This window comes from Equus caballus, chromosome 23, assembly GCF_041296265.1.
Source record: "Equus caballus isolate H_3958 breed thoroughbred chromosome 23, TB-T2T, whole genome shotgun sequence".
Taxonomy (NCBI): domain Eukaryota; kingdom Metazoa; phylum Chordata; class Mammalia; order Perissodactyla; family Equidae; genus Equus; species Equus caballus.
The window spans coordinates 12,242,684-12,269,782 of record NC_091706.1 but is presented as its reverse complement, the minus strand read 5'-3'; the positions used below and the strand labels follow the sequence as shown (position 1 = coordinate 12,269,782).

The following is a 27,099-nucleotide window of genomic DNA, read 5'->3' as shown; positions in this document are numbered from 1 at the left end:
CAGAGACCAGCAAAGCTGAGACGTATAGAGATGGCTATGAACAAGGAGGAAGAACAGGGTTTTCCAATATCATCCATGCAGTGGGTGCAGCCACAGTTCCATGACCAGCTCTGTAGATGACCTCAGCAGCTTTCACCACTGAGGAAAACAATGGCCAGCACAGCCACTGCAAACCCCTTGCAGATTTCAGTGGTTTTTGCCCCACAGGAATGTATTGTGTTGGCCGATGCCAGCCACCTGATTCCCTCCCTTCTCTTCACTCCCACTGCCACTGGAACCTGGAATCCATGCTGGCAAACAAACAAATCCATGCTGTGGCTGTGCAAGTGTAAAAAAGCCAGTCTAGATTCCCCCCATGGCTGACCCACACCACTGTCCATGCACTCGAGGCTAGCCCCTCAATCTGATCACTTACCTGCCACCGGCCTCCATTGTCATGTGTGCACCCATAGCAAGATCTTATAGCCAAGGAGGTGCACTCTGATAGCCAAGACCCCCCATAGCTGCTTGTGGGCCTGGTTTGACCCTATCTTCTATCACTGGCCTGCACCACTGGACTCACCTTTAACTAGCCCCCACAGCTGCCTACCTGCATGCCCCCAGCCCAGCTCTCATCACTGGTGTCCACTGCCATGTGCACACTTGTGGAAAGACTATGCAGCCACAGGAGTGCACACCAACAGCCAGGGGCTCCACAACCACTTGTGGGCCTAGATCCAGCCCTATCTCCTGTCACTTGCCTGCACCACTGGGCTCATTGATAGCTAGCCCTTTCAGCTATGCACCTACACACTCCCAGCCTGACCCCTGTCTCTGGCCTCCACGGCCGTGTGCATGCCTGTGAGGAGACCGTACAGCCACCGGAGTGCATGCCAATGGGCAGGGCTTCCACAGCTGCATGTGGGCTTATATCTGGCCTTATCTCCCCTCACTGGCCTGCACCACTGGGCTCACTTGCACCTAGCCTCTCCACCTGTACACTTGTATGCCCCTCGCTTGACACTCAACACTAACCTCCACTGCTGTGCACCTGTGGTGAGAATCAGCAGCTGTGCTAGTGTACACCAACAGTCAGGGCCCCCATAGCTGCCAGAGTGCCCACAGTTGGCCTCAACCCTTGCTGCTTACCCTGGTCCCCATCACTACATGTTTGTTTGCAACTGGCTGTACCACTGCACAGGCACCCACAGCTACCCCTGCAGCTGAGTGTGTATACATCATTGACTCCAGCTACCATTGCCGTTTCCTAGCTGCTGGATCTCAAGGTGCCTCTGAGGACTCCAACTACCTTTACACCTCTGTGAACTCCCTGCGGTGCTCACCAAAATCCACACACTTGTTGACTATGCCAAGGACTCAATGGAATGAGCAAATGAGTCAGCACCCCCTCAAAACTGGATCCACCACATGCCCTAACACTTGGTGCCGTGCCTACTAGACCTGGGGTCACACTATGCCCCAGCACGTCCTCACCCACAGATGAATATTTTTCCTTACCAAAGTCAGTCCATAAAGTCTGGAAGAGGTAACTGTTTCTTCAAATATACAGACACTTATGCAAGGCTACAGAGATTACAAAGAATCAGGGAAAGGTGACTCTACTACAGGAACACAGTAACTTCTAGTAATTGACCTCAAAGAAATGGAGATACAGGAATTGCCTGACAAAGAATTCAAAATAATTGTCCTAAAGATGCTCGGAGAGCTACAAGAGAACACAGATAAACAAATTCTCAAATCTAGAGGCATGGACTGGCTGAAAGGATAAAAAACGTAGACCCAATTATATAATGCCTACAAAAGACTCACTTCAACTTCAAGGACACACATGGGCTCAAGCGAAGAGATGCAAAAAGATTTCATGCAAATGCAAACTAAAAGAAAGCAGGGGCAGCCATATTTGTATCAGATGAAAGAGACTAACTCAAAACTGTTACAAGAGATAAAGAAGGTCATTATATAATTTTAAAGGGGTCAATTCATCAAGAAGATACAACAATTATAAATATATATGCATGCATAATTGGAGCACCTAAATATAGTAAGCAAATACTAACAAATTTGAAGGGAGTACTGACAACAATATAATAATAATAGGGAACATCATTACCTGGCTTTCAATAATGGATATATCATCCAGACAGAAAATCAGTAAGGAAACATTGGACTTGAACTATACCTTAGACCAAGTGGACCAAACACATATATAGAACATTTCATCCAATAACAACAGAATACACATTCTTCTCAAGCACACATAGATGTTCTCCAGAAGAGGTCATATTTCAGGTAATGAAACAAATCTCAGCAAATTTCTAAACATTGAAATCATACCAAGTATCTTTTCTGATCACAATGGTGTGAAACTAGAAATCAATAATAAGAGGAAAACTGGAAATTTCACAAATAACATGGAAATTAAACAACACACTCCTAAACAACCAATGGGTCAAAGATGAAATCAAAAGGGAAATCAAAAGATATCTTGAAACAAATGAAAATGGAAACAAACATACCAAAACTTACAGGATGAAACAAAAGCAGTGTTAAGGGGGAATTTTATAGTGACAAATGACTACACTAAGAAAAAGAAAAAATAAGCAGCCTAACTTTACATCTCAAGGAACTAGGGAAATAAGAACAACCTAAACCTAAGTTAACAGATGGGAAATGATAACCAAGATCTGAGCAGAAATAAATGAAATAGAGAATAGAAAAATAATAGAAAAGATCAATGAAACTAAGAAGTGGTATTTTTGAAAAGATAAACAAAATTGACAAAACTTCAGCTTTTTCTAGAAAAAATGAGAAGTCTCAAATAAATAAATCAGAAAGGAAAGAGGAGACATCATAGCTGATACCACAGAAATACAAAAGATTGTGAGACTACTATGAACAATTATATGTTAGCAAATTGGACAACCTATAAGAAATGGATACATTCCTGGAAACAGGCAACCTACCATATTCACATCATGAAGAAATAGAAAATCTAAACAGACCAATAATGAGTAAGGAGATTGATTCAGTAATCAAAAACCTGCCAAGAAAGAAAAGCCTAAGACCAGATGGCTTCATGATTAAATTCAACCAAACGTTTAAAGAAGAATTAATGCCAATCCTTCTCAAAATCTTCCAGAAAATTGATGAAAAGGGAACAATGTCAAACTCATCTTATGAGGCATTACCCTGATAACAAACCCAGATAAGGATACTGCAAGAAAAGAAAACTACAAGTCAATATCTTTGATGAATATTGATGCAAAAATTCTCAACAAAATACTGGTAAACTGAATTCAACAGCACATTAAAAAGATCATACACCATGATCAAGTGGCATTTATTTCTGGGATGCAAGGATGGATCAACAAACACAAATAAATGTGATATACCATATTAATAGAATGAAATACAAAAATCATGTGATTATCTCAATAAATGCAGAAAATGCATTCGATGGGATTCAACATCCTTACATGATAAAAACTCATAACAAATTGCATACAGAAGGAACAAACTTCAACATAATAAGGGCAATATATTACAAGCCCACAACTAATATTACAGTCAATGGTGAAAGGTTGAAAGCTTTCTCTCTAAGATTAGACACAAGACAAGGGTGCCCACTATCACCAGTCCTATTCAACATAGTACTGGGAGTCCTCTCCAGAGCAATTAGGCAAAAAATAAAAGGCATCCAAAGCAGAAAAGAAGAAATAAAATTGTCTCTGTTTGCTGATGACATGATCTTTTATATAGAAAATTCTAAAACTCCACCAAAACACTGTTAAAAATAATAAATTCAATAAAGTTACAGGATACAAAATCAACATACAAAAGTGAGTTGGATTTCTATATACTAATCATGAATACTATCTGTATACTATCTGAAAAAGAAATAAAGAAAACAATCCATTTACAATAACATCAAAAACCATATACGTAGGAATAAATTTATCCAAGGAAGTGAAATATCTGTACCGAAAACTGTAAGACATTGATGAAGGAAATTGAAGAAGACACAAATAAATGGAATGATATCCTGTATTCATGGATCAGAGGAGTTAATATTGTTAAAATGTCCATATAACCCAAGGCCATAGGTAGAGACTATGTCCTATCCAAATTCCAGTGGCACTTTTACAGAAATAGAAAAAGGACCCTAAAATTTGTATACAATCATAAAAGTCCCCAAATAACCAAAGCAATCTTGAGAAAGAACAAAGCTGGAGACATCAAGCTCCCTGATCTCAAACTTTATGACAAAGCTATAGTAATTAATATGTGGTATGGTACTGGCATAAAAGCAGACACATAGACCAATGGAACAGAATCAAGAGTTTAGAAATAAACCCATGTATGGGGCTGGCCCCGTGGCCGAGTGGTTAAGTTTGTGTGCTCCGCTGCAGGCAGCCCAGTGTTTTGTTGGTTTGAATCCTGGGCGCAGACATAGCACTGCTCATCAAACCACGCTGAGGCAGCATCCCACATGCCACAACTAGAAGGACCCACAATGAAGAATATACAACTGTGTACTTGGGGGCTTTGGGGAGAAAAAGGAAAAAAGTAAAATCTTTAAAAAAAAAAAGAGAAATATACCCATGTATATATGGTCAACTAATCTTTGATGAAACAGCCATGAATACTACATGAGGAAATGATAGTCTCTTCAAAAAATGATGTTGAGGAAACTGGCTAACCACATGCAGAAGAATGAAATTGGATCCCTGTCTTATACCACTCACAAAAACTGATTCACAATGGAATAAGGACTTTAAATGTAAAACCTAAAACCATAAAACTCCTATAAGAAAACATAGGGGAAAAAGTCCTTGACATCAGTCCTGGCAATGATTTTTTGGATATGACACTAAAAGCGTAAGCAACAAAACCAAAAATCAACTAGTAGGACTACAGCAAACTAAAAAGTTTCTTCACTAAAAAGAAACTATCAACGGAGTGAAAAGGCAGCCTATGAAATGGGAGAAAATATTTGCAAACCATATATCTGATAAGTGGTTAATATAAAAAATATACAAAGAACTCACACAACTCAATAGCAACAAACCATTAAAAAATGGGCAAAGGACCTGAATAGACATTTCTTTCAAATAAGACATACAAATAACCAACAAGTACATGAAAATGTGCTCAATACCATTTATCATCAGGTAAATGCAAATCAAAACCACAATGAGTTATCACCTCACACCTGTTAGAATGGTCATTATCAAAAAAAGAAAAGATAAAAGATGCTGGTGAGGATGTGGAGGAAAGGCAACTCTAGTATACTGTTGGTGGGAATGTAAATCGGTGCAGCCACTATGGAAAATAGTATGGAAGTTTCTCAAAAAATTAAAAATAGAACTAACATATAATATAATAATCCTACTTCCAGGTACATATCCAAAGGAGATGAAATCACTATCTTGAGAGATAGCTGCACTCCCATGTTCACTGCAGCATTATTCACAGAAGCCAAAACATAGAAACAACCTATGGATGAATGGATAGAGGAAATGTGGTATATATAGAGATATATATAATAGAATATTATTCAGCCATAAAAAAGGAGGAAATCCTGCCATTTGCAAAACCATGAATGACCCTTGAGGGCATTATGCCAAGTGAAGTAGGTCATACAGAGAAAGATAAATACTGTATGATCTCAGTTATATGTGGAAGCTAAAAACATTGAACTCATGCAAGCAGAGAGTGGAATGGTGGTTGTCAGGTACCAAGAGGTGGAGGAAATGGGAAGATGTTGGTCAAAGGACACAAGCTTTCAGTTATAAGATGAAAAAATTCTGGAGATCTAATGTACACAAGGTGACTGTAGTTAACAATACTATATTGTATACTTGAAAGTTGCTGTGAGAGTAGAGCTTTACTGTTCTCATCATAACAACAACAACAAAATGGAAATTATGTGAGGAGAAGGAGCTTTAGCATCCATGAACATGGGAGGCATTTGTTTTGAAGGAAGATGTAGCAGGAAAGGCATCTGCAGAGAAAGATTGCGAGTTCAGTCTGGGAGTGTTGAGTTTTTGGTACCTTTGTAAAATCTAAGACAATATATTATAATTGAATATACATAGGAGGGAAACCATGAGACTATTGAGTTATGAAAGCTCACTACAGAGAGTGTTTCCAAGAAAAAGTTATCATCATCTGCAGCCACTGTGAGGCCAAGTGAGACAAAGATGGAAAGGTGTGCATTAGGTTTAGCTGTAAGGAAGTCACAGGTGACCTTGGCAAGTGATGTTTCAGTGGAGCAGTGGGGCTAAAAGCCAGACTGTGGTGGGCTGGGAAATGAGTGGGAGGTGAGGAAGGAGAAAAAGTGAATTTAAACAACCATGGAGAAGTTTGGGACAGTCAAGGGGATGGAGAAGTAGGGCAGCGCCTGCAGGGGAAGATGGAAAGGGAGGGTTTTATGTCATATGGGAGAGAGTAGGGCAAGTTTCAGTGCTGATGGTAAGAGGCCCATTTTCCTACTGAAGAAATTTCTCTCTTCTCTGGCTCCTGCCTGCTGTCTAAAGGTCTGTGTGGTTCCTGGAAATCTCAGAGCAGATCTTTTTTGTGTGTGAGGAAGATTGGCTCTGAGCTGACATCTATGCCAGTCTTCCTCGATTTTGTATGTGGGTCGGCACCACAGCATGGCCTGATGATCGGTGTGTATGTCTGTGCCTGGGATCTGAAACTGTGAACCCCGGGCCGCCAAAGTGGAGTGCACAGACTTCACTACTGTGCCACCGGGCCAGTCCCTCTGAGCAGATCTCTTGGGAGCATCAGATTTCTCTCTCGCTAATCCATTATCAACTAACTCCTAACAACCAGATTTTGTTATCACCTCATAAGTCCACATTCCCCTCTGATGACTTTCTGGAGGCTCACACTCCGATTAGATCAAAACATCTCTCAAATATGTTAGTGGGGGTAAAGAGAGCAAAACCAATCTTCTCACATCTCAAAATGGCCTGTATATGAATTCAAACTGAGAAATTAACATTTTAGACCAAATTTTAAAGATCTGAAGAAATCATTATTTATGTCTAAGATTAACCACACATTTAGTTACTGATTCTGTTTATATTTACTTCACTGTTGTTTATTGATTGCCTACTATATAGCAGGTGTTTGGCATGAAACACCTAAAGATGACCTGAAAGTCTTGATTTTTAAGTATTTCACATTTCAAAGATAAATTTCTGGGGTTTATGATGATTTTCTACATTTTTGGTACAATATTCCCTGCTGTGTCAAAACAGTGTTCTTTAAGGGATAGCTGAAACTTTTCTTTTTTGTTATTCTACATCCCAATCCCTTTCTACTTCTAAAATAGGCCCTGCTGTGTGAATCTTACTAGGAAAAAGGCCCCGCTTCTTGCTCAGGAAGTTGAAGAGGCCAAATACCTTCTCCCGATGACCACCGAAAGCTGAGATGTGGACGTCTGACCTGGAATCAGCCAGTGGGTCCTCTCACCCAGGGTGTTCCATCCTGAGGGCGTGGTAGAAAATCTGAGGACACTGAGAGTCACTCTTGGTGTTGGCAGCGGTGCTGAGTGTCCAGTGGTGTCCACGGCTTTGACCTGAACAGACTGCTCCTGGGAGCTGGCCCTGGCGTGTCCTCAGCTGCCAGGCCTCTCTTGGTTCCCATCTCTGGTCTGAGCTGGCTCCCTGTGCAGTCGCTGAGCTCTCTGAGACCCTTCTATGAACCTTCTCTTCTGCTTAGGTTAGCCAGGCAGTTTCTGTTGTTTGCCATCAAGAACTCTGACTGATCCAGAGGGTCACATGGAATATAATGCAACCAACAAAACCATTTAGAGTCAGCTAACATTCATGGCCTGCAGGCATTGTGCTAAATGCTTCAGATAAATGATGTCACCAAGTCCTCCAAACGACAGGGTGAGGCAGGCGTGTGAGTCTGTTCTTTCAAATATCATCTTAAGGCCCTTCCCCTCTATGAGGGCTTTTCTGACCTCTGCTCCCTCTTGCAAGTGGACTTGATTCCTCCTTTGTGCCCATTCTATGCCCCATATGTATAATATTACATATAAAAAGTACAGGGGCTGGCCCGGTGGCTCAGCGGTTAAGTTCCGCACATTCCGCTTCGGCAGCCCGGGTTTCTTCGCTGGTTTGGATCCTGGGTGCAGACATGGCACCACTTGGCAAGCCATGCTGTGGTAGGCGTCCCACATATAAAGTAGAGGAAGATGGGCACGGATGTTAGCTCAGAGCCAGTCTTCCTCAGCGAAAAGAGGAGGATTGGCAGCAGATGTTAGCTCAGGGCTAATCTCCTAAAAAAAAAAAGTACATATATATCATAATATATAGTGTATTCTGTATAATATGTAATATATATATATATTTTATTTGCTTGCCACTTGTTATGCTTTTACTGTGTGTGAGATACTGGGCTTTGCAATTCACTCACATTATCTCAAGCCATTCCCACCAGAACTTTATGAGTTGGATATATTATCTATTTTACAGAAGAGGAAATGAGAACAGGAAAGGTCAGGTAACTTTTCAAGGTATTACCTGTGCATCACAGAGTAGAGATGTGCACTTAGTCCATTTGTTCTGTTCTGAATCCCAACCTTCTGCTCTTGTGAACGGCCCACACAGCCTCAGGGCATCCTAGGGGTGGTGCTCCCTCCTGCTCTGGACTGAGGCACAATTGGCATGTCACTTGTCTTTTTTTCTTACTGATCTGGGAGGGAAGGCAGATCTATGTTCCATATGGCCCATCACCCATTCCTCTGTCCATGACAGACACCACGAGCCCAGGACTGTACTCCGTCCCAGTGAGCCATCTCAGGAACCCCTCCCCTCTTTCCATTGGAAATCATTCCCAGGTGGTTAGAGATGGATCCTATTTGCCAGCCCTGGCCTAGAACAATGCCTCTCACACAAACGTGCTAAACAAATTGTTGTCAGCATGTTGCTGTTTTCTTCATTTTACAGATGAAGAAATAACAATTAGAGAATTAAATAATAAGCCAATCACCTGGGGATGTTTGTCCCTACCTCACTGGGGTTTTGTGAGGATTAATTACATTAATGCACATAAAGCTCTTTGAATCATGTCTTGGCACAAGGTGAGTTAGTTATTAGCACCATTTCTCAAAAGCACATGGGTTGTATCCAGAATAGGTAAATCCAGAGAGGGAAAAACTGCTGGTGGTTGCAGGGGCTGGAGGAAGAGGGGAATGGGGTGTGACTGCTTAATGGATACTAGGTTTCCCTTTGGGATGATGAAAATGTTTGAACGAGGTAGAGGTGGTGGTTGCACAGCATTGTGACTGTACTAAATGCCACTGTATTGTACACTTCAAAATGGTTAATTTTATGGTCTTTGAATTTTCCCACAATTAAAAAAAGGCACAGAGGTTGTAATGGATGGGGCAGGACCAGGGAGGCCCTGAGAGTGACCCTTACATTGTGCTCCTTGGGTCCTTAGCTCACGTCACCTAGTCCCAGCCCTGGTGATGTAGCCAGAATTTGGATCAAGTCTTTAGTTCTCTAAGTAAAGTGTTTTTTCCACTTCAATATGTAGCATTAGAAATCAGGAGAAGTCCATCCTCACTGGTGGACAGTTGTGATCTGTGTGCTGATAATTGCAGAAATAGGAGGAGTGTCTCCACCTCAGGCAGGAAAACAAATGAATTTTTAAGGCCCTTTATAGTTTACCAAGCAGTTTTAGAGAACAATGGTTGTAAATAATAGAACTTCCTGCACCTGAGTAATCCATCTAATGTGCATAGTTTTGATGCAAAAAATCTATAATTGATCTATAAGTCAAAACTGGGGTGAGTTTATTATATGAGCCAGTCTGAGGACCAAAGCCCGGGAGAAACTACCTTCACCAAGAAAGCACTCTGAAGAAGCAGAGATACAGAGTGGTTATATCGCATCTTGGAACAAGGAACATCCATCACATATTACAGGAATATCTCTTTTACTACAGTCATGAGATGTTTTGCTAGAACAATAGGTCATTGGTCACAAGGTGAGCACAGAAAGTTGGTGGTCAGCAGGTCAGTGGTCATGAGATGAGTTACAGCAGGACAGTAATCAATCCTTAGTTTCTGGGAAGAAATGCTTATTCTTTAAGAAATGCTGATATGGGGCGAGGCAATATCCCTATCTTTAAGGGCATCATTCTCATCTTTGGAACATTGCAAATGTTTAAAGCAAATGTACAAAGCATGCTCAACAGGCCATGTCAGGCCTTTCTAGAAAAACAAGGTCAGGCCAAATTAGTTTTAAATGAAATGGCTTCCTCATATACTCCAGTATATCCTATTGCTTTTCATTTATTTATCAATAGTAGACATGATTCAAGGGGAAGAGTGGGCCAGAAAGGAACTCCTGAAGGTTCATACTCAGAAATTTCTCTTCTTGCCCTTGGGTCTGTCTATCTGACTGCAAAGGAAACTCAAAGACTTCAGAACTGTGTCTGTTAAAAGCAAAATGACATTGTTCTCCTCCCTCATTTGTAAGCAGCTCCACTGAGCCTGCTGCGGCATTAATGGGGCTGGTGATGATGAGGATTATTTTAGGCTGGTTACTTTTAAAACTGCAGATGAGAAGGGGGCTGGTTACTTTTAATAAAAGCACCTCTGAGGAGCAGAGTTTGCTTGCCCTTTGTTGGGAAACATTTACATTTGTAAGGGAAACCTCCATCTGTAAAGATGCCTCCCTTTCTGTGCCAGGAGGAAGGCGGGATGGCCTTATCTCTGGGAACTCTTAATGCCAAAGATGCCAAAGGCAAGAACTTAAGTTGTTTACTGTCTGGCAACCTCATGTAACTGACCGCCCCCCCCCCGCCCCCCCCAACATCCTCCTTTGTCTTTGGCTGAGGATAATATTTAAGTGGTGGCTTCTGCCATTTACTCAATCTGGTTTGATTCTTATCTAAAAGTTATAGGACCACCCAATAACCAGACCCTACCAGCACTGATACCATTTGAACAACTTTTTTACATATTCTTTCCTTTGTCTTGTGAAGAGATAACTCACATACCTATGCCTTAAATTTAGCCTTACTCTCCACCCAGGTTAGCAGCAGCAGCTCCCCATGCCAGCAGCATCTCTGACTGCCCATGGGTCCTGTCCCCATGGTGGCAGCAGCAGCGATGGTAGCAACAGCTCCTCCTGCCCGTGGGTCCTGTCCCCACACAGCAGCTCTGACTGCCCGTGGGTCCTATCCCCATGCTATTCCACACTATTCTCTAAATAAAAGAGCACTACTGCCAGATCTTGAGAGTCCAAGAAATCTTTCTTTCGACTCCTTGGCTCACCGACCCCGCATCAGTGACAGCCACTGAGTCTAGGCTAACTAGACCTTGGGGTACAGTCATGACTTTGCCATTAAGCATGAAGCAACTGGGAGAGTCCTCATTAAAACAAATAAAATCTTGATCTTCCATTGCTAATCTCCTTGCAGTTTGCTTTATTTATAACTGTGTAAATGTGGCAACAGCTCATTTCGTAAACACAGCCACCTCACTGCTCATTAATAAACAGGAAGATATTAATAAACAGCCACCTCTCATTTTAAGGCAACTTGACCTATAGAACTTGGCTTAGGATTAAGTGGCAAAAGGAGGTTTTAATTTATTACATGTTGCTCTTGTATTTGTGTTAAAGGGATCCTGAGGTGGCCTTGACCTGATTTCTGGGTCAAGTGGGAAGCCAGTGTCCAAGTGGGCAGCCCAGATGTCTGCCGTCTATCTCCTTGTGGCCTGGCCCCGATGTACCAGTGGAGCAGAGGGGAGGGTGTGGGGGTTACTTCTATTGCTTACAAAACCTTTAAGACATCTTGAAAACCTTTTCAGATTTTTTTTTCTTTCTTTCAGTATAAATTATGAACCTTCTTCCTCTGCCACTGGAGATATGGAGATAAATGGCACAGTTTCTGCCTCCAAGATCTAAAAATCTAACGGGAAGATGACCACCAGAAAAGCTGACTGTAACGTAGGTGAAAAGACCATAATAAAATTTGGGGACCAAGTACCAGGTGAGCAGAGGAGAGGGGATGTTTAATTATATTGGCCAGACTCGGGGTGGGGGGGGGGCTGCAGTACGGGGTGAGATTAGTGAGGGGCTGAGAGAAGAGATGACATTTAAACTGAACCTTGAAGGATTTTCTGGGACAATGAAGGGAGTGGGAGTGTGTGCGTGTGTGTGTGTGAGTGTGGTGTGTGTGAGTGTATGTGTGTGTGTATTGTGGGGACAGGGAAGAAGGTTTTCCAGAGCAATGGAAGAACACAGAACTCTGCACTGAATTGAATTTAGAAAGAGAAAGAGGCTTAGATGATTGGAATGTGGGAACCACCTGGAGGGCAGGTTTGGGGAAGAGTTAGTTGAACAAATCTTGCTTCCCTATCTCATCATTGAGAAAGAACAAAGATGTGGGAAGTTTAGGCAGCCCACTTTAAGATCACAAAATAAGAATGCAGAGAGTAATGGGAAAAGCATGCAAAGGGGAAAAATGATCTTTTGAGATGCTAAGAAGGACCAAGTGACAAATAAAAAATGGCAAGTAATAGGATATATTTGAGAATATGAGGAATCCATTTGGTGTAAACCTAATTCGGCCTGACCTTGTCTTTCCAAAAGGGCCTGACTGTGGCCATTGAGCATGCATTGTATATCTGCTTTAGATATTCCCTATGGCAAGAACAAAGGCCCTTGAGATAAAGGTGTAACTTCCCTTCCCCTTCCGATGTTGGCATTCCCATAAGGATTAAGCATCTTTCCTTAGGCTAGGAACTGATTGCTGTGCTCACCTGTGACCGCCCAGCTCAGGACAATAGGCTTGCCTTCTGCTACACCTGCTGAGATAGCAGACCCACTACCTGCTGTGTCCATCAAGCGCTGTGCTGACAGGGCAATCTTGTGACTATTGTGGGGGGGACATTTCAATCATATGTAAAGCATCCTCTCTGGGGGTATATAACCACTCTGTATACCTCACTTCTTTGGTGCCCTTTCTTCCTTTGGGAAGAAAGGCCCTGGGCCATGGTCCTCAGATTTCAGCTCAGAATAAACTCACCCAAATTTTCATTTATAGATTGGTTATGGATTATTTTTGTTGACACAAGCTTTCTGTTTTCCTAGGAGTACAGATGATTTTGTCTTGATTTTAGACTGCAGATGTCAGAAAAGGTACCATTGAGGGCCTGTTTTAGCAAAGATATAAGAAGAGCTGGTACTTTAATGGTTTGTGTAGACATGTCTGTGTGGGTGAAGTGGAGGCCGTGGCCTCCGTTTGTGAGCTCACATGGGATCACTGTGTCTTCAGCTTTCATTTTCAGCATTTTTATTTCCAGATTTGTTTTGGTGATTAATTTTTATCATATGTTTATCTATATTAATTTAGGTGACTGACATTTGTGTTTAAATACATTTGTATACTCTTAATCCTGATTTTCTTGGCCTGAGGTTAATTTTTTCTCCTTGAGGAATATAATTCCATTTTTGCCAAGTGACTCAATGGGGAAATTTGACTTTATCACTGGTTTTATGTGATTTGAGTATTTTATATATCAATCACAACTATATTTTCCAGAATTTAGAAATCGAAATATATGTGCTGAATGTTTGCCCAGCACTTTCTGTGCCTGCTGATGTCCAAGGCACCAGCAGATCAGAGAGGAGGTCAGGTCCGTCTCTCTCTGGGCTTAGGCAACCACTCCCTCCCCTCTTGCCCTGCAGGCTTTTCAGCTTCCTTGAGTGAGAACCATGAAGTTTAGGAGGGGTGAACCTTATCTTCAGATCTAGAGGAGGGCCCTGCTTGGTCAGAATAATCCAATTTCCTTGTCATAGTGATTTATATGGTTTAAGCCAATCAGAGCACAGCTTTCCCCTAGCTACAGAGACTGTATCTGGATAGTCCAAAGAGAGTGAAGCTTGGGACTTTTTTATGATGGTTCTAAAAACTGGCTTGGCCTTCACTCTGCCCTTGGATGTGAATGTGGAGCCATCGTGAATGCTGCTGGCAGTCAGTTTATGAGATCAGCCCAGGAACAAAGCCAACATTTAAAGGCAGACAGAACTGAGAGAACTGCAGAAAAATTGAGCCAGAGCCTGGACCAAACCATGCCTGCACTAAGCCATGAACATCCCATGGACTTTTCAGTTACAGGAGGCACTAAATTCCCTTAATTGTTTAAGCCAGTTGAATAGCTTTTCTGCTATTTACCACAGAAATAATCTCAACTGGTAAAACTTTTGCTGCATTTGAGTAATTTAAACAGAATTAAAAGTTCTCATTAAAAGACAATACATTTATAGCTTCTGAGTATTAAATACATTTATGATACTGGTTCAACACAAGGTTGACATAAGGGAAGCCATATTATAGAAAAGAAACCATATTGTAACTTTGAGTGACCTCTGATTAACTAACCCAGACATGCTCTGTAGATTTTGTAGCACCCCCCCCCCAGCTGCTATAAGTTGATAATTTTGTTCTTTTGAGTTCCTCAGGGATGTGATGACCCCCAGGCAGAGAGTCTATGCTGGAAGCCATCATCATTGACAACTGAAAGATCAGGGCATAGGGAGTTGCTCCAGTCTCCAACACATATCCAGTAAAACAAAAGGAACTGAGTTATCAGGAGCTGAGACCAGGTGTCTGCCCCCACCTGGAGATTAGATGGAGGCCCCACTGGGATAAGGTCTATTTTTCAGGGACTTGTAAAATTTGGGTTGTCTATACTCCTTATCCTTCTGGTTCAATACTTGATTGTAAAATGTGCCTTTAAATATTGTTCCAAAACTGTTGAGCAAGGTACAAAATTCTAATAATGCAAAATGTCAACCTGAAGCCAGGAACAAGAGAATATTTCCAAATGAGTGCTAAACAGTTTCATCCTCTAACCCAGATCTAAGCCCCAATTCAGCAGGAAGTAGCTAGATCAGTCATTGCCCTGAACCCCTCAAGAGTTAAGAATGACCAAAGAATAGGGGGATTGAAACTGGCAAACATTTAGCCATTGATGACTAAGTAGCTAGGAACTAAAGATTTTTTTTCCTTTTTGCAATTACTGATTATAGCTTTTAGCTGTTTAACCCACCCATTGTTAACTGTGCTGCTTAGACAATTTGCTACCTGACTCCCAATAGGCTCCTATAGATAACATCTCCCTGGAGCCTGGGTCACTGTGTAATAGGTGTCTGAGCTGTTTTTCAGGAATTAGAACCCCTTTGTCCACTTCAGGCCGGTTGAGACCACCAACTCATCAACTGGGCCCACGCAGATGTCCGATAGGCGACCTCCTGACGTCAAGAGGCTAAAACTCCACACTCAGATCATGCTAATGCCGCCATTTTGTGAGCATGGGTCCTATGAAGAGCCATGAAGTCTGACTACGCTTGAGCAGATCATCATTACCTCACCTCTCCTCACCTCCAATCACCTCTCTCCATATTTCAGACCACCTTGCCCCCGACCCCATAAATATCCCTGAGTCCCTATATTCAGGCAAGCAGATTTGAGACTCATTCTCTCATTTCCTTGCATGGCTGCCTTGTGATTAAAACCCTCTCTCTGCTGCAGTCTCGTCATCTCAGTGTTTGGCTTTCTGGGCGGCAGGCAAAAATGAACCTGGTGCGGTAACATTTACGGTTTCTGTTATATACACATTGTAAAAGATCAAAACTAAAATCCCCAAAGCTGAACCTCACTGCCTAATTCACACAGAATGAGGGCTATGGAATTTCAAGGAAAACAAACTTTTACTATTAAAGTTTCTTGAAGATAAAGGAAAAATTGTACATGACCCAGAGAATGAGAGCTATTTTGACATAAACTTCTTCCAAGCTAGGCAGAATAGAAACGAAGGAAAACTGATACCAGTTTAAGTCTACTATGTATTGCCAGTTACTTTTATGTACATTATCACACTGGTTCTTACAAAAGTCCTTTGAGGTTGCTATTATCCCTTCCCTCACCTTCCCCCATTTTACATTTGTGGAAACAGGCTCACACAGGAAAAGTAATTTGTTCAAGACCACACAGTTACGTAGTATTAGAGGCAGAATTTGAGTCCAGATTATGTTTTTTCTACAACCTCACTGTTTCTTTGTAGGATATAGCCGGAAATGCCAGGGTCTGTTGATGCCAGCTGGGGTTAGAGCAACTTAGCCGGAACCATCATATGCTAGTGTCAGAATGCAGTTAGCAGTTTCTTCGTGTGCTGGAGGTCTGTTATATTGCAGGCCCTAAGCTTTAGCTGTCTGGTATTATTTAATTTACAAACAAGTCTTGCCCTCTGCCTTGGGAACAGCCAACACAAGGGAAGCACTGGATTCAGTGGTGTTTGCTTCCACAGAACCTAACCAAACACAGGATGCCTCACTCTAATGCACTACTTCCTCTCATTTTCCTAAAAAGGTTCATGAACCCTCTGCCAAAATGAAAAGTGTTGAGGGAAATGAGTATCTGAATTATCATTCTAGGAATTGCCTTTTGCAGCTGAAACTTCATCATGTAGTCATACCCTCCCCTGCCATCTGCTCGGCTCTGCAACTGCTGCAGAGGCTGAGAGGAACCTCTTCAGCTCCAGAGAACTGAATCTGTGATAGAAATGCCATGCTGTGAAATTTCCTCTCATTTTCCCAGCTTTGAGCACTGGCTCCAGTGGACCACACCTTTAGGCTCTCCAGGTACCATTGCAAGGTACCAGGTCTTCAAAGGCAGCCCTTTCATTAACAGATCACTGTTCACAAAAGTTCATCTGAACCAACCTCATAATCCATGCTTGCAACTCATCTCATCCCCGCTGGGCCAATTGAGTCAGAGAGAATTTAAGGAAACCTCTATCAGTTTTGATGGCTTAATATCATCTTAGTCTGTTGATGTAGTGACAGTGACTTGCTGGCACACAGTAGGCATTGTTCCACAGGTCTAATTTTTAGACTCTTCCCCAGTTTTTGTGAGCAAACACACTGTCTGGTGCTGCTGTTCAAGAATGACATCCCTATCTGTTCTCTCTCTGTTCAAGTCTTTAGTTGATCAAGTGCTAAAGTTCTTTTATTACCAGTTCAGCCTTTGTAAAGGCCTGAGTAAGTTTTTGATACTTGCTTCCATGTCTCTCTAACATTTACTCCTTCATTTGTTTATTTGTTTATTCATTCAATGTTTTGTTTATTAGAGAATTTTTGCCAAGTGTTACTGCCAGTCATGGGGATTCAAAATCTTAGTTCATGCTCCCTAGATGCAGACACTGAGGTGGGAATTCTAATGCAAGTGGTCTACTGAGGGAACACTCTAAAGAGGGGTGGGGGGAACAGAACAGGGCAGGGGAAGATGCAGGGCAATGCAGTGATTTCAGGGGTCACCTGGAGAGTGAACTGTATGTGCAGGTTATTCGCCCATCACAGGAGGGCTGGGCTCTCAGACCCCTGGACCAGTCACTGATGTCTATGGACCCCCCTGGGGGTGGGATGGGTGGAGGCTAATGTAAATCCCCAAGCGGCCCAGACAGTCCTGTCAGGCAAGGACAGGTCCTCTGGAGACTTGAGGCATGCACCAGTAGCAGCCAACCCTCTGATATCTGGGGGATGAGTGAACCCCCCTGACAAAGGATCTGAGCGGGGCATCAAGAGCTTCTGCTGTACAATGATCCCTGGTATTTAGTCTCTGAGGGACTCCATAGAAATAGGTGGTGACAGAGCTCTGCACATGAGGAGCAGATAAACCAAGCTGGGTGTGAGTACCCGAGGGGAGGGAGTGGTGGAGATAGGAGGGTGGTTATCAAGGAATGTTTCCCCAAGACAGTGACTCTACATTGAGTCCTGAAGGGTGAGACAGATGACGGGAGAGGGGAAGTTTCAGGCAGAGTGTGAGTGTGGACATCAGTGCCAAGGGCTGCATCAGGACTTCCATGAGCCCTGGGCCCTTTGGCCTCTCCTGGGCCCTCTCTTCCATAAAACATATATTAAAAATTGTATTTCATGACTGAGTTGATGTAAGTATGAATATAATCCAGGTTGGATTTTCTTTAGACTTTAAAGGAGATGGAAACATTTTCACGGGTCCCTGCAAGTACCTTGGCCCCGTGCTTCTTGTGCCTGATGGATACGTGGGCCCTGTTAGTGAAGGGAGGAACGTGTGGGAAGGCAACCCTGAGTGGTTCAGTGCTGCTGGAGGCTGAGTGTGCCTCTTTCTGTCTCCCTGCCTTTCCTCCCTTCTCCTGCCTGCACTTCAGCTAACCCTCATCACCTTCTCCTCCTAAGACAAACTCTACTGAGCCGGGACTGGGTTGGATAGTGTCTCCTCCACATTCATATCCACTTGGAACCTCAGAATGTCATTATTTAGGAATAGGGTCTTTGCAGATGTAATTAGTCAAATTTAGGTGAACATCTTGGAGTAGAATGAGCCCTTAATCCCAGGACTGGTGTCCTTATAAGAAATGACACAGAGAGAAGAAGGCCATGTGATGATGGAGGCAGAGATTGGAGTGCTGCAGCCTCAAGCCAATGAATGTCGAGAATTGCTGGCATCCACCAGAAGCTGGAGAGAGACATGGAACAGATTCTTCCCAAGAGCCTTTAGGGGGAGCGCGGCCCTGCCGACACCTTGCTGTTGAATTTCTAGCCTCCAGAACTGCACAATAACCAATGTCTGTTGTTTCAGCCACCCAGTGTGTGGAACTCCATTATGGCAGCCCTAGGAACCCAGTCCAGACTGTCTCTGCAAAGTGTCTCCTCTGCATCTCAGGTGTTCCTGGTTAGGACTCTCTGGGCACCGTTGGGCCAAGACTCATAAACTCTGTGCCTTACTTTCCGAAGTGGCTGTCTGCTTCTCAGCACTGATAGCTAGCCCCTCAGTGCTGAAGAGCAAGCAGAGGAAGGTACAGACCGGAGAGGCGGTGAGGTAGCTTTTATCTCACCAGAGTGGTTTCCTTCCTTCCTTCATTGCATCCCACTTATTATCAGCAGTGCTCGATGCTAGAAGGAACTGGAGTGATGTCTTCAAAGTTCCAAAGAAAAGTGTTTGCTTTGGGGGACAGGAGGAGGAGAGGAAGCTAGGTGCATTTATTGGTTAATATCTTTGTTTTATCCCTGATCCAGAAAGAATAGCCATAATACCCTATCCATAAAAATCAGGCTTTTCCAATTTTCTAGCCATTTAACAAAACATTGGGTAATGTGTAAAAAATTCGGTTGCGTGTGTAATACACACAAATGTGAAGATGATCCACTGAAATATCTCATAAACTATGTGCAACTGGAGGAGAAGGACCATATCTTTTTCTTCTTAATGCTCAGCATCTGGTACAGCGCCTGGAACATCATGGTCTTCCAGGAAATGTTTGCTGAATGAATTAATCTGCCATTGCATGATCACCAAGGTGATTTAGCACATCAGGGTCACTGGGCGGATGTCCCTCTCTGCATCACATGCACAAGTCCTGAAGGTGCATCTTAGGGATGGGACCACAATTTCTTTGGTGGGGTGAATGAATGAATAACTCTGTTCTCCAGGTAGTACCTCCAAACAAGATCTCAAGATCGAATACTCTCCACTTACGTGTCAATATGCTTGACTAAGGCACTGTCCTTTATATACAGTAACACTAGTACAAAATTGTAATTAAAAATTTTTGTTTGTGATTGAAAACACTTTATTTCTAGTAGGTTTACTGGATACGGAGAGTAGTTTTAGCATTTGTTGAGTGTTTACTATGAACTAGGACTATGCTAAGCACTATATATGCTTTATCTCATTCAATCATCACAACCTACCTATGGGGTCATTATTATCACCACTTTACTGATGAGAAAAATGACATTAGGCAGATGAATTAATTTTCCCATAAGTGGCAGAGATGGAATTCAGATAATTGTTTTTCTAACTGCAAGACACTCTGTTGGTGAATCTCCAGCTGTAGTGTACTAAAAATCATCTAGGGGAGTTTGATAAAAATACAGACTCTTAGGTCTCACTCCTAGAGAATCAACAAGTGTAAGGCAGGCTCAGGATTCTATATCTGTAAGTATCACCCAGGTGACTTGCATGCAAGTGGTCCATGGGCAACAGTTTGAGAAGCACTGCTGTAGACTATGAGATGTCAAATACACAATGTGAATTACTTTTTATCTAACATTTTGATTCAACATGATTTTCCCTCTGTCAGATATCCAGTTGTTCCAGCAGTATTTATTGTAATGATGATTCTTCCCCCACTTCTCATAGTTTTATTTTTGTCATAAATCAAGTGTCCATATATACTTGGGTTCTGAACATGACCCTCCTATTTCATTTTTTCTGTATAATTCTTATCATCATTCATTGTAAAAACTGTATGAGAAATTCCACTCTGGACCAATGGGCAAGAAACCTCAGAAAACTCCATGGATCATATTGTGAGTGGACATGATATCTGTAAAATTTAGAGATGGCCATTGACAAAGCAATGCCCAGCATTTCCTGAGATCCTCATTTAAATACATTTGTTTGGCCTACCAAGTACAAATTTTGGTATTTTTGGAAGTCTGTCCACAGCTCTGTAACACGCAGGAATTACTCTTTTTTCCTCTCCATTTTCATAGCTCTCCTTACTTGGAACCTCTTTTACCAAACCAACAGTACAACATTTTGGAAAACAAGTCATCTTTTATTAAGAGCATCTTCTCTTACATTCAGATGTTGTTAGGAAAGAGATATAAAATACAGACATAATAGTATTTACCTCTCAGGTGTTCTGCTTTTGAACAAACATTTTCCTCCCCAGCAATTTGCTATTGCCTCAAATAGGGTGCCTATTTAAATTTAGTTTCATTCAATCTGATTTAAAAATGAGAAAAATAAGAGATTATACGTATTTGCCCACTGGAACAAAAGGCTTCCATTTAAATATGGCTTCATGCCAACAAGTAATTTGGGTATCCTGTCACGCAAACTCTTAAAAACATCTTTTATTTTTATAGTATCATATGATACAGGTTAAAATTCGTCATTTATGATGAATCACAGGTGAGGAAACTGAGGCACAGAGATATGAATTTATCCAGCTAAACTCATGAAGGAAACTATATAAACAACACAAGATTCTACCATGTTGCTTTTCAGTGAGTTCTGAGGTTGAAGGCAGTTACCCAGCTGGCTTCCCAAGCAGGCAAACAGCTTTCCCTTAGCAATGGTTCAGCACCAAGTTTCCATTTATAGCTGCATCACGGACCGTCGAGCGGTGACCCAGCTGGTCACAGGAAGTGTGTGAGCTTGAGGGTTGCTATCCACATGATAAGAGAATGACCAACTCAAACTCTGAACACTAATTTCTCAATAGCACAGAAAGAGTGTTTCTCCTGTACAGGGGGTGAGGCAAACTCAGACTGGCTGTGTGATGTGTGTATACATCCTTTCTGCATTCTCTGTCAGTGAAAAGCCCGACCACTAAGTGCTGGAGAAATTTCATTTGTTCTGTAGTCGGCCACACAGCTCTTGGGACCTCAACTGGTGATTTAATTGTTAGTCATTTGGGGAGAAGCAAATGGATTTGGAGGCCTAAGAAATCACCCATAGACTCCACATGCATGGCAGGAGTTCTTCCTTCTGCACAGCATCCAGTTTCTCTAGCTTTTGGGCATAATTGGCTGAAGTTTTCCTCCAGTTGCATGTGCAATTCTCCCAAAGATATGATGACTACACTTGTATTTTCCATGTGCCAGCACAGTCATGCTTTATCATTATATTGGGAAAAAGGTCATTATGTTAATTCCTAATGGAAGTTGATGTTTTCTTGGACAGCCACATCCCTGCCAGGCCAACAGACAGAGCTGGGAAAGGATGCTGAGCTCACCTGAGGGAGGAATGGGAGTTCCCTTTGAAAATGTTTCTCAAGCTTCCCTGATACTAAGACTTACCTGGGGTGTTGGTTAAACATGAGATTTCCAGGCTTCTCCTTTGGGGATGCTGATTTGGGGGGTTGGGATATGTCCCTGGAATGTGCATTTTAACAGCCACGTGACTGTTTTCCTTAGGGAAATGTGGGAAACACTGTGCTATGAAGTATGATTTTGAAAAGGTGACCAGAGACGGGAGTCCCTGATTCCCACGCATCCCCCATCATTCCTGTGAAGGCATTTCTCTCTTTCTGATCACCTTCCCCAACCTTTATCTGTACATCCCGCTAACTGCCTTTCAGTCCCACTTGGGTGTGTTGTTCTTACCTCAGATTTATCGTGTCCTCCTCTCTTCACCTCAGCCCACAGTTTCCACCCCATCTCAACTCATTCCCTTCCCACACACTCTCGGGCACAGTGGTGCCTCACTATCTGCTCTTCCAGGATATTCCTAGCTCTTCAGGACTGTTGACTTTTTCACATTCCATCTTCTGCATAGAACGGCTTCTCTCACTAGTTTGCCCATTGCACTTCTATTTCTTCTACAAGAGCTCAAAGGCCACCTCCTTAGAAGTCTGTCTTCTGCCACTTCCCGAGGCAGAGTTAATTCTTGCCTCTGTGTTCTCATCGCGCCTGGATTTCTCTTACCTACAATGTGTGTCGTGTTGTAATTATTTGTTTACTCATCTGTCTCTCTCAGGGGGCAGCAATGACAGGGACAGTGTCTTCATCTCTGCATTACAGTGCCGGCAGAGTGCCAGGTACATGGTGGGGATTTCATAAATACTTGCTGAGTGAACTTTAGACTTTTAATAACTATATATTAAATGGTTATTATCAAATAAAAAATATGGATTAACTTATTTATATAAGTCTACATATTCATTCATTCATCCATTTATTGAGACAAATATCTATTGAAGCCCTATTGTATGTTAAGTGTTAGCAATTCAGTGATAAGCAAACAATAGACATGACCCTTGCCTCATGGAGCTTTGAGTAGAGAGAAATATACTAATTAAGTAATTATGTAATGGATAAAGGATTTGCTACAGTGAAAAATACCAAGAAGGATAGGCATATGGGGGCAATGAAAGCACGTGGTGGGGATTGAAAGTGACAACTCACCTGAGTTTTGATTATGAAAAGGAATTATCTAGGGGAAAAGTGGAATGAAGAGCCTTCCAGGCTCAGGAAAAGGCCTGTTCAAAGGCTCTGGGGTGGGAGGGAGTATGGTAAGAACAAGGGACTGAAATATGTCTGGAGCAGAGAGAGCAAGTGGACTTATGGCAGAGAAAAGGCTGTCATGTAGGGCATATGGGTTTTTATAGGTCCTATGAAGAAGTCTTATCTTTATTCTAAATATAGTGGAAAATCAGTAAAAAATGGGGTGATTCTGATGAGTGTGTTATCGCATTTTTGGTGGGGATTTATGCTATCCAAGTGATGATTTGCTTTACTATGTATTTTTGTTTTGATCATGAAAACTCCCTCAGGGCAGGAACCGTGTCATGTCTTATATTTCTTAGTGTTCCCAGCATCTAGCACCATATAATAAATAGAGTGGGCGACCAAGAGATGTGTGCTTCTTGTTTCATTTCAGATTCCTGTGAGTGAGGCTTTAGGTAAACATACTTAGAGAAACTTAATTAACCACATCCCTTGATAACTTATAGTGCATAACAGTTTGTGAGAAACATGTTTGATATGGTGAACAGACTGCTGGTTTTCCACTATTAGCTTAATTGACAAAGACTGTTTCCTAAGTGTTTGGGAAGCTGATAGTCAGGTTTAGTTTCGGAAGAAGCTGTTTCCCTGTCCCATATAAACTAATTTCATCACTGGTGATGCTTCAAGTTTGACTATTACAGAATCATCACCAGGGCCTTAAAGACCCTTTGGTCTTTAAAAGTCCTCTTTGAAACTGTAAATACTTAATTGGGGGTAAGAGATATATTAATATTTATCAACTGACATCTTTGGGATATTTGGATGGAGATTCAACTATAAAGGAAATATATGTACAGTCAGATGCTTAATGACGGGGATGTGTTCTGAGAAATGCATCGTTAAATGGTTTCAGTTTTGTGTGAATGTCATAGAGTGCACTTACACAGACCTAGGTGGTGTAGCCTACCACACACCTAGGCTCTATGGTACTAATCTTATGGGACTACGGTTGTATATGTCGTTTGTCATTGACTGAAACATCATTATGCAGTGCATGAATATACTGGGGGTAGAGCAGGGGCATTGGCCATGTGGAAGTGAAGGCTGCCAGGTGGCCAGTTCCTCAGTTTCACTTTTGTTTTCGCCTCTAGAAATGAAAGTCATTTTGAGAATGATGGCAATGGCTGTGACTAGTGACTGTAGCCGAATCTGCCTGGATTTCAGTTTCACAATAAAACAGAGAGTACTTTTCTCCCTAACCTCTAGGACACTGAAGTTTAATGTCATCATGAGGGACAGTGCAGTGACCTTTGGGAGACAAGTTGCTCTGTCATACAATCTGAGCCAGCAGCACTCTCTACCCAAGCCTTTGTGTTTCAATGGACTCCTCAAATCAACTTTTCAGAAACAAGTTCTTTTTGTAAGGCCAGGATTTCATTAGAACGTCAGTGTACCTAATATTAAAATAAAGCTTTCTGATCTTCCGTCAAATTTTCCAGACTTCTTTATTTGCCTCACTGCTCAGTAAATTTTTAGTTGCTAGAGGGGACATGAATGAGAAAGAGAGCCTTTGTTGAGGTTTTGGGGTGAATGTGGTTTTCCAGAATATTCCATGGTGATTTGAAAATTAAGACCTCTGTGCATGACAGGGGCACACTTGCACTGCACATGTTCTATGAGGGTTTTCTTATTTCCTTCTAGGCCTTCCTTCACTCTGCCTGTGGATTTCTATAACACTGTTTTCGTATTTGGCAATTGCTCCTCATGAATGAATTATGACTATGGCAAATCTTGTATTAAAAATATTTTTAAATGAATAAAGCCATTCTATTATTAAATGTAACTCCTTTATTTTCTCACATATTCATGGGATATGTCATAAATCTTATTTGTAGTTTTAATATGTTAAAATAATCACCAGCAAGAAATAAGGTTGTGATTATTCAAGTGGCCACACTAACCAAAGACTGATCCACCCGTTTTTCCCTCTTCCTCTGAGATGCTCATCTCAGGTCCTATTTCTCTGATAGAGTCTAAATCAGGGGTCAGTAAACTATAGGCCAAATCTGACCAGTAGCCTTTTTCTGTAAATACATTTTTATTGGAACATAGTCCCACCCATCTATGTAAGTACCGTCCATGCTGCTTTTGTGCTACAAGAGTAGAGCCGAGTAGTTGCAACAGAGAACATATGACTCAGGGAACTGAAAACGTTTACGTTCTGACCTTTTACAGAAAGAGTTTCCTGACTCTGGTCTAAAATATGTTTCTATATAGTCTTTGACTATTGTGCGGGATCAGAATTGGCCACCTCAAAATGTGTCTCTTTGGTCTGATTATTTTTTTATTTTTTATATATTTTTTAACTTTTTCTTAAGTTTATGATAGTTTACAACCTTGTGAAATTTCAGTTGTACATTATTGTTAGTCATGTTGTAGGTGCACCACTTCACACTTTGTGCTCTCCCCCCACACTCCCTTTCCCCTGGTAACCACCAATCAATTCTCTTTGTCTCTATGTTTAACTTCCACCTATGAGTGGAGTCATACAGAGTCCGTCTTTCTCTATCTGGCTTATTTCACTTAATATAATACCTTCAAGGTCCATCCATGTTATTGTAAATGGGACAATTTTATCCTTTTTTATGGCTGAGTAGTATTCCATTGTGTATATATATATATATATATATATATATATATATAAACACCGTATCTTCTTTATCCAATCATCTGTTGATGGGCACTTAGGTTGCTTCCATGTCTTGGCTATTGTAAATAATGCTGTGGTGAACACCCGGGTGCATGGGACTTTTGGAATTGCTGATTTCAAGTTCTTTGAATAGATACCCAATAGTGGGATGGCTGGGTCATATGGTATTTCTATTTTTAATTTTTTGAGAAATCTCCATACTGTTTTGCATAGTGGCTGCACCAGTTTGCATTCCCACCAACAGTGTATGAGGTTTCCTTTTTCTCCACAACCTCTCCAACATTTGTCACTTTTTGTTTTGGTTATTTTTGCCATTCCAATGGATGTAAGGTGATATCTTAGTGTAGTTTTGATTTGCATTTCCCTGATGATTAGTGATGATGAACATCTTTTCATGTGCCAATTGGCCATCCATATATCTTCTTTGGAGAAATGTCTGTTCGTCTCCCCTGCCCATTTTTTAATTTTTTTTGTTGTTGAGCTGTGTGAGTTCTTTATATATTATGGAGATTAAGCCTTTGTCAGATAAATAACTTGTAAATATTTTTTCCCAGTTAGTGGGTTGTTTTTTTTGCTTTAATCCTGTTTTCCCTTGCCTTGAAGAAGCTCTTTAGTCTGATGAAGTCCCATTTGTTTATTCTTTCTATTGTTTCCCTCATCTGAGGAGTTCTGGTTTCTGAAAAGATCCTTTGGATACTGATGTCAAAGAGCGTACTGCCTATATTCTCTTCTAGAAGACTTATCGTTTCAGGTCTAATCTTTAGGTCTTTGATCCATTTGGAGTTCATTTTTGTGAACGGTGAAAAAGAATGGCCAATTTTCATTCTTTTACATGTGGCTGTCCAGTTTTCCCAGCACCATTTGTTGAAGAGACTTTCTTTTCTCCATTGTAGGCCCTCAGCTCCTTTGTTGAAGATTAGCTGTCCATAGATGTGTGATTTTATTTCTGGGCTTTCAATTCTGTTCCATTGATCTGTGCACCTGTTTTTGTACCAGTACCATGCTGTTTTGATCACTGTAGCTTTGTAATATGCTTTGAAGTCAGGGATTGTGATGTCCGCAGGTTTGTTCTTTTTTCTCAGGATTGCTTTAGCAATTCGGGGTCTTTTGTTATCCCACATGAATTTTAGGATTCTTTGTTCTATTTCTGTAAAGAATGTCATTGGGATTCTGATTGGGATTGCATTGAATCTGTAGATTGCTTTAGGTAGTATGGACATTTTAGCTATGTTTATTCTTCCAATCCATGTGCATGGAATGTCTTTCCATCTCTTTATGTCATCAATTTCTTTCAGGAAAGTCTAGTAGTTTTCATTGTATAGGTCTTACACTTCCTTGGTTAAATTTACCCCA

General features: G+C 41.6%; 1 long non-coding RNA gene across 1 annotated transcript in view; it reads left to right on the top strand.

The window, feature by feature from the left end:
• LOC102149159 (uncharacterized) overlaps positions 1 to 24,527 on the top strand; it is a 30,589-nt gene extending 6,062 nt beyond the window's left edge. The window contains exons 2-3 of the long non-coding RNA XR_289316.4: positions 11,864 to 12,024; positions 24,303 to 24,527. This is a non-coding gene — a long non-coding RNA (uncharacterized lncRNA). The remainder of the gene's footprint in view (positions 1 to 11,863; positions 12,025 to 24,302) is intronic.
• Positions 24,528 to 27,099: the final 2,572 nt, after the last annotated feature.